At 35.4% G+C, this 9,449-nt stretch overlaps 1 pseudogene; it reads left to right on the top strand.

Moving 5' to 3' along the window:
- The first annotated feature begins 325 nt into the window (after nt 1–325).
- Nucleotides 326–1,232, top strand: LOC124093336 (olfactory receptor 5AK2-like; annotated as a pseudogene).
- Nucleotides 1,233–9,449: the final 8,217 nt, after the last annotated feature.

Genomic DNA, 9,449 nt, shown 5'->3' with positions numbered 1-9,449 from the left:
GAGGAAAACTACAAGCAGCTAAAAAAATTTGGAAATCAAATTTTGATATTGTCTTATTATAAAACTCTTTATCACTTTTTAGATCCACATATTAAAAGACAACATTTATCTAAGTAGTATTCTTCATTTTAAAAATAACTAACGATTCTATTATACTACTTATGAACTGGCTTTTTAATCAAGAATATTTTTCCAATTAATTGGAAATCAATAACTTTATTTGGTTTGTCATGAACATCAAAGTCAAAAATGTAACATAAACTGGAAGCAATCACAGATTTTCTGTCTTGTTGTGATTCTGTTCCTCTGCAGGTTTTTGGTAGCCATGACACAAGGAAATGGCACTGAAGTGACTGAATTCTACCTTCTGGGATTTGGTGCCCAACGTCAGTTTCAGATCATCTTCTTCATTGTGTTTCTCATGATCTACGTGACGTCCACGGTGGGGAATACTGGAATGATCCTACTCATCAGGACAGATGCCAGACTCCAAACACCCATGTACTTTTTCCTACAACATCTAGCCTTTGTTGACATCTGCTACATGACAGCTATCACTCCCAAGATGCTGCAAAACTTCATCACAGAAAACAAGTCCATATCGTTTGGTGGATGCTTAATGCAATTACTGGTCTATACAAACTTTGTGACCAGCGACTGCTACCTCCTGGCAGCGATGGCAGTTGACCGTTATGTAGCCATCTGTAAGCCTCTTCACTATTCCATCATCATGTCTCAGACAGTCTGCATCCAGATGGTAGCTGGTTCATATCTCATGGGATCAATAAATGCCTCCATACAAACGGGTTTTACATTTTCACTGTCCTTCTGTCGGTCCAACAGCATCAATCACTTTTTCTGTGATGTTCCCCCAATTCTCATGCTATCATGTTCCAACATTGACATCAACATCCTGGTACTTACTGTGTTTGTGGGATTTAACTTGACCTTCACTGTGTTGGTCGTCACCCACCATCCTGAAGATGTCTTCTACTGCAGGGAGGAAGAAGACCTTCTCCACCTGTGCCTCCCACCTGACAGCGGTCACCATTTTCTATGGCACCCTTGCTTACATGTACTTACAGCCACATTCTGAGAATTCCCAGGAGAATATGAAAGTGGCCTCTGCATTTTATGGCATTGTCATTCTCATGTTGAACCCCCTGATTTACAGCCTGAGAAACAAGGAGGTAAAAGAAGCTTTAAAAGTGGTGGCCAAAAAGCTCTTTTAGGTTGGATCCAAATTGTTCCAATTCAGCACATCAAAGCATGCAGTGGAAACATGTTACCACCCTTTAATGATTTAGAAATTGAAAGTGTGTTAACATGTTCAGTTCTTGAATCCAGGTTACCCTATCAACACCTAAGATGCTAGAATGTGGGAAATGTTCTAAGAACTCTCCTGAGACTCATTTTCTCTAGAGTATAATTTGAAAAATATAATCTTCAAAGAGAAATTTTATGTAGATGGTGAAAAATATGATGGAGTTTATATAAAACTTACAAAGTATTATTTCAAATATTTTTCAAATATACTTTTTTTGCCAGTAGCCTGAGAATCCCTTTATTGGACTTCATAATCTTTCTTTTTTTATTTTTATTTGTTTTAATTAGTTATACATGACAGTAAAATGCATTTATGCACTTTGATATATCAGACATCAATGGGATATTTTTCATTTTTCTGAGTGTACATGTTGCAGAATCATATTGGTCATTCAGTCACATATGTATATACAGCAATAGTGTCGGTTTTATTCTACTATCTTTCCTATCCCCAAATCCCCTTCCCTCCCTTCCCATCACTTCCCTCTACTTCATCTAAGGTAACGCTATTCTTCCTTAGTGCTCTCCACCTTATGGTGAATTAGCAGCTGCATGTTAGAGTAAACATTTGGACTTTGGTTTTGTGGGATTAGTTTATTTCACTTAGCATGATATACTTTTAATGTCTAGAAAAAATAAAAATTGCTTAAATATTGTCAGTACTAAAATTGGAGTTTTATTGATTTCCCTTTACTTTTAAAAAAGATCCCTAAATTTTCCATAGTGAGGTCCATTGTAGATACTGTTGCAATGATTGTACAACTCTGAATGTGAAATAAATGTATTTCTTTCTTACAAATTATCTTGTGACTCAAGCTATCACTTCTATACAACATTCTTATATTTGCTACATCCTACACTACTTAGAAACAGTTCCTTCTGTCAACAGTTACCCTCTTTATTCCTATGCCATCACTTTCTTCCCTTGGGAAAGGGAACTCTGGATAACAGTTCTATTCCTATCTCCAGTTGACATAACCTAGAAAGAGATGTATCTGAACTCTTGCCAGTAATCATTCATTTACAATCATTTTTTTCAAACAAATAAGGTTAAACTACAAAAGCTCCATGGGAATTCAACATGGGGCAAGAGATCTTTGAGTCAATGAAAGATTATTTGGCAGGAAAGCTTTAGTACAGACAGGGCCCAGCTTTGTAATGGTGGGCAAGTAATGAAGGAAAACACCTGCAGTCATTTTCACAACTTACCACACAGTGGCAGCTTCCTTCCCAGAGTAAAGAGTTTTCACCTGACACCTTGATCAAGCTACTATTCATCCTGCCATAGTGTGTATATGAGAAAACACTCAAGCTGAATCTCTGTTAAAACTAGAAATGCACTCTTGCATCAGGTGTCTGGAAATTACTAAATACTTATTAAAATAGTTGTAGAATGAGGGAAGAAGGAATGTTCACAGAAAACTTGAATCTGTCCATTAAATGAAAAAATATATAGTCCAGCTCTCTAATAGTTCCGTATGGCAATCTATTCTTATAGAAGCATGTGTTTTATAAGGACTCACTAGAACCAGCAACTGCTTCTGAACATTACTGTGAAGACCCAAGAATTCAATTAGTACTTGAAGTCAGGGAGGGCAGGGTGAGATACTGGGGAATGTCCTGTGCATGTATAAATATGTCACAGTGAATCCTACTATTATATATAGTTGTTTTGCACCAATAAAAAGTTTTTCAAAGGAATTTGATCAGAAAAGGCTACTTTTATAAAAATATAAATCTAAACTCAGAGAAAAATATGGGATTATATATAGAACAGTTTGGGATACCAATGGCCTAGAGAAGAGAGTATTCACATATACTGAAAGAAAAAAATATTTGACATTCCATACATGAATTCATCGTTGTGAAAAATATAGCTGGTTGTCTATATACTACGCATTCTTGTTTTCCTTCCTAAATGAACTCTAATATTTGATTCTGGGGAAATTTGAAGAAAAATTTTGCTTTCCTGTTCAAAGGTGTATGTGAAATAACCTGTCCTCTCTGTGCATATTTCCTGCTTTGTGATGAATTGTCACGTCTGAAGCTAAAGTAGAGCGGTTAGATTGTGAGGCAGTCAACATATGAGAAAGGCAAAGCAAATCAAAAAGGGATTGATCTTGACTCTCAAACTGCTGTCAAAAGGGTAATGATTCCTTATATTTAAGCCAGATTTCCGAGAAACTAGCCACTCCATAAGGAAAACTGAATATTAAACCACTAGACTTTTGATAATAACTTTCCCTCATTCATTTGTTCTTTAATCAAAAATCTACAGGTTCAATGAATTTAGCTTTCTTTTTACATATTAATTAAACCACAGGCTTAAGACTGGCAGGCTTACCTAGCAAACAAAACTCAAAGTCTCTTGTTTTACAGATGGTTGTTGGAAATAGTCATAAAGTACAACTAGTATGCATGTTGTCTTTGTGTAGAGTTGATTTCTACAATGTATAAATTCATAAAAAATAATTCAAGAGCAATTTTTGAAATAAATGACAATGGTTAATCAATATTATGATATACACTCATATAGTAGTATCATTATTTGTCATACCAGGGACCATATGCCCATAAATTTAGGTTAGGTTTATATTTCTTTTTTCAAAAAGGCATTTTTCACAATTATACAAACATAAAAATTTATACACACGTAACCACTGGTCCTAAGACATAAGATGCTCAACCTGATTCATAATTAAAAGTAGTTATTAAAGAAACAATGACATGAGAAAGAATCATTTTCTCTAAAAGTCTTAGAAAGGCTCAGCCCCCAGCTTCAATTTCCATCAGTCAAAAATTACCAGATAACATTGTTTACGCAATTTCATCTCAGCTCTGGAACCTCAGGTCCTCAAGGGAATGAGTACTGATCCCTGGGGTCACGACTATAAGCTCCCTGGTGGAATCACAGAGAGAGCCCTCCATGGGCAATGAGCCTGCACCAGCTGCAGAAAGAGACTCTGGAAGCAGCTCTGGTGTAAGTACAACAGGGCAATTCCCATTTTCAACAGCAGCTGTGTGGTGTTACTGTATACAGGAAGCAGCAAGGCACCGGGGGTGGAGGTGCAGTTCCAGCACATCTCATCCCGAGACCAGGACTCAGCTCATCACAGGTGATGTGATGGAAAGGAAGCGAGGGGTTTGAATCTGGTGCCCAGGAAAGAATGTGAATGATCAAATAATTGAATCAACTAATCAGTCAACCAACCAACCAACACTAAATATGCTTAATATAACGTGTGCATGTGTTGTTTGGGCATGGGGTGAGCATTCAATGTCTGCACCATGCTGCGAGGTCTTTGTAGATTTGCTAACTTGAACCTCACATCACTTCAAGCCAGGCTCTATATTTTCCTTTTCATTTTTTTATTTTACTTTTTATTTTGAAATGCTCATAAATTTACAAAAAAAATTGCAAAGTTAGTGTGAAGTGCCTATGAACAGTTCACCCAGTGTTCCCTCAATAGTACATCTTATATAATTCCACGCTTACACTAAACCCTGGGTTTTGAATTTGGTATAGTGTGTGCACACATCTCTCTCATTGTCTCATGTGTGTGGAATCCTGCAACCATCATAATCATCAAGATGTAGAATTTTCTGTCACAGACCTCAGATTCCACACAGGCTCTACACCCTTCCCTGTATAGACATCACCCCCCTCCACCTACATTCTCTAGCCCCAGGCAATCTCTGATCTGGTCTTCATCTCCATAATTTTCATTTTGATAATGTTATAAATGCAATCACACAGTGCATGGTGATTGGAAATTAGCTTCTTTATTAATCCATTTAATGCCATTGAGATCCATCTTGCATGTGTCAACAGTTTGTTGTGCTCATTTCACAAAAAAGATGCACCACACTTTAACCAATAACATGTTATAGAGCATTTTAGTTGTTTACCATTAAGGGAATGTTACAAATGCAGCTGCTTTGAAATTTCTTTATACATTTTGAAGTGGACATGATTTTGTACAAATATAATTACATAGGTGTACAAGGACTAGGCTGTATGGTAAATATATTTAGATTTTTTTTAAATGCTACCAAACTTTGTTCCAGCGTGATCACACCATGTTGCATTCCCACCAGCACTGTATGAGAGACCCGGTAGTTGTGTGTCTTTGCCAGCATTTGGTATTGTCACTATATTTATGTTAGCCAGTGTGCTACATGCCCAGTGATATCTCCTCATGTTTAGTGTGGTGATATCCAATCATGTTCTTAGTTTGCATTTCCCTCATGACTACTGACATTGGACATATTTTTATATTTTTTTTCAGCCATATGCCCTTCTTTGAAGAAATGTTTGCTCATGTGTCACCATTATGAACTTTAGGAGCTAAAAATTGGGTCTTCTTTTCTTCTGAAGGTTTATGGATTATATTTTGCATTTAAATATATGTTATTTTTAAGTTAATTTTTGTGTAGGATATAAGGTTTATGTCAAGTTCTTTTTTTCCCTATAGACAGATACTCCGGGATTATTTAATAAGGTGGCCCTTTCTCCTATTGAATGACTGCTGCATTTTTTTCAAGGATGAGCTGGCTATACTCATATGTATCTGTTTCTGGGATTTCTGTTCTGCTTCATCTTTGTGTATCTCCCTCCACCAACATGAATGCATATTACTACGGCTACATAACAAACTCTGGGATCAAGTGGAATGGCTCACTCACTTTATTCTTTATCAGAATTGGTTTAGATATTCTAACACCTTCCATATAACTTGCAGAATAACTATGTCTACTTATAAAAAAAATTTGCAGATGTTATCAGGAATTGTGTTACACCCATATAAAAGGTTGAAAGGATTGACATTTCATTATATTGAGTCTTCTGATCCATGAACCCAGTAGATATGTTTATTTAGATCTTTGTTTTATTTCATTCATATTTTCTAATTTTCAGCATGCTAATCCTATTCAGATTTTCTTAGATTTATACTCAAGTATTTCAGTTTTTTAGTGATTGTAAAATAGGCACTTTAATTTCAGTTCTCATCTTTCTGTTGATAGTATAAAAATACAATTGATTTTTTATGATCATCTTGGATTCCATAAACTTTTGAACTCTGGAAGACTTTGGTAGATTTCTCAGGATTTTCAACATAGACCATCATATCATTGGCAAATAATTTTCATTTCTTCCTTTCTGAAATGTGTGATTTTGTTTCTTCTCTTCCCTTATTCCATGGTCTGGAACTTCCAGAACTATTGTGAAAAGCTGTAATGAGCACATATTTACCTTGTTACTGATTTTAAGTACTAAGTGTTTAGTGTCTAACCACTAAGAACAGTATTTGTAGTTTTACAACAAGTTGAGGAAATTGTTTCTAGTACTAGTTTCAGTAGCTTTGTCATACAACCATAAATAGGTGTTGGATTTTGTCAAATGTCTTTGACCACACATATTTTATGATCCTGATATCTTTCTATTTAGTGTGTGTGTTTGTAGTACACTACATTGATTGGATTTTTATATCTTGAACCCGTCTTTCACCACTGAGGTAAATCTCACTGGATGGTATATAATTGTGTATCTACATTACATCTACATTCATATAAGTTTCTTCTTTCATAAATTCTTCATCTGTCATTTTTATCAGAGTCAAACTAGAATTATAAGGAGAAGCTGGGAAATGTACTTTTCGTAGTATTTAATTCTTACTTCGATTTTGACAAATTCCTCAGTGATTTTTGAAGGGGTAGTTTTTCATTCATAAACTCAAATTTCTTAATTGCTATATGGCTGTTCAAGTTATTGCTTTCAAATTGGTTTAGGTGTAGTTTTTACTTTTCCTTTGTTGTAAAAGCTCTGTGTAGACATCTTGTTTGATGTCTCCTGGGCGTGAAATGATTCAGCCTGCTTTATTCCTAGCTTGATCATTGGTATCTTCTCTCTTTTTACTTTGTCAGATCACCTATGTGTTTTGCTGACATTTTCACATGGTTTTTGTCTGTCAAACTGAACTTACGTCTACCCTTAGCTTTGCTTTTCCATTCCTTCTGTGGTGTTAGGTTCACTTTCTCCTTTTCCTAGTTTCTCCAGGTGGGAGCTTAGCTCTTGGTTACAGACCTTTTCTCTTTTCTGTTGTGAGCATTCAGTGCTCACCTTGCCCTCTCCACACGTTAGGAGCATCCCCTAAATTTTCATGCATTGTATTATTTTCATTTTCATATTTTTATTTCCCTCATTGACCTTATTGACCAAAATGATATTTAGAAATGAGTTTTTTATTTGCATTCTGTTTGCGAACATATTCTGTTCCCTTTCTATTGTTCATCTCTAGTTTCAACTCACTGTTTTCAGAAGATACTCACTGTATTATTTTCCAATTATTTTAAGTTGATTTAGAACTTTTGTGGCCCCAGATAGAGTCTGACTCAAGGTATATTTGTACGTGCTTGGGAAAACAGTGAGTATTCTGCTCATGTTAGATGGGGTGTTCCATATGTCAAGTAGACCCAAGGGGTTGATTTCTATATACTTGCTGATCTTCTGTCCAGATTTTCTACCAACAATTAAGAGGGGAATATTGAATACCCCTAGTTGTGGATTGCCTTTGCCACTCTTCACATCTATCACTTTATGCTTTATATTTGTTTCAGTTCCCTAGTTTAGTGTCCACACATTTAGGATTTCTGTTTCTTCTTAGTGGATTAACCATTTGCCATTAACAGCCCTCTTTGTTCCTGGTAATTTTCTTTCATATGAAGTCTGCTTCATCTGATATTAATATTGTCTCTCTTTCAATATTTTGGTTAAAGTTTGCATGGTATTTTTTTCCTACCTTTTCTTTTTGATCTTCAGTATCAATTATATTTACATGACCTTTTCGGTCCACCACATATAATAGCATGCTTTTCTATCTTCTCTGCCAAACTCTCTCTTAATTGATATTAGATGAAGGAGTCCTGGAACATCAGGAAACATGAAGGAGTGTGGAAAAAGCAAAAACATTAAAAATTAGAGAACATTTATATGCTTTTCTTGAGTTTTCTAAATTATGCTTGAACATTGAAGAAAAACTTCTAATACTCTGAAGTGGTGGGAATATGCATGCAAGTAATATTTAAGACAATTATGTTAAAAAATGGGAGACTATGAGGGATAACAAAGGAAGTAAGGTTTCTGTGATACCCAAATTGGTAAAATGCAACACTAACAATGTGTCTATAATACCTAGCTAGAACAGCCACTTTAAACAAAAAGCTTTATTTAAAAAAAGGTAAATATTAAAACCATTAGAGAAAAGTTATACTGCAATTTTTTTTAATGTTCAAATGACCTAAAAAAAAAAGCAGGAAAAATAATCATAGAAACAAAAATAGAGCAAACAGAAAACAAAAAAGTAAAATGGCGGAGGTAAGCCTTAGCATACCAATGACAACATCAAAGATTAGTAGTGTTCTTTTGTAATCTAAAATATCACAAATTTCTAGTGTAAAAATAAAAGTGAGAGAAGAAACTTTATGATTTTAAAAAATAAGGTTGGCTTTCACCCAAACCACACTCATGGATAATTATAACTAGTGTGTTTTATATATAAATTTTGTCCATAAATAAATAAAGAATGAAAGAAAAGGAGAGTGAGAGAAAGCTTAGTTTCTAAAAGAGCCCACACTAAAATATTAGCCAATACCTTGCTTTCTTCTCTTTTGACCTTGAGATATGGGCACTTTTGAATTATGTCTTTATCCATACTGTGTACCTGGCAATGTATTGGCAGGTAGTGATTGGCTTAGTTTGCTACATGCCCACAATTCAGTGTTCATTCTTCCTGCCCATCTGCTCTGTGAAGGTGCAGCTTTATTTCCAAACTTTCATTTTTAGAAACATTGTTGGAGTGCCCATAGGGAACTTGCATGTGAATTCTGTGACCCCCAATGTTAGGGAAGGAAGTGAGGCAGAGGGTGACTACCTCCTTAGCCTCTGTAAACTGGCAGAAAAGAATCCAAACCCAGGGCTACCTGTCTCCTTTTCATTGCCCAAACATAAATCCAAATGAAGCTCAGAAGCACTAGAACTAAGTGTATGTTATAGGTATTTGAAGTATTCTGGTCATGGGCATTTTCTCTATAGCATACATTTGATCAGGAAATATCTTCTTCAC

Source organism: Marmota monax, unplaced genomic scaffold, assembly GCF_021218885.2.
Source record: "Marmota monax isolate L192 unplaced genomic scaffold, Marmota_monax_Labrador192_F-V1.1 WCK01_AAM20220418_F8-fsc00038, whole genome shotgun sequence".
Taxonomy (NCBI): Eukaryota; Metazoa; Chordata; class Mammalia; order Rodentia; family Sciuridae; genus Marmota; species Marmota monax.
This window is presented reverse-complemented; position numbering and strand designations above follow the sequence as displayed.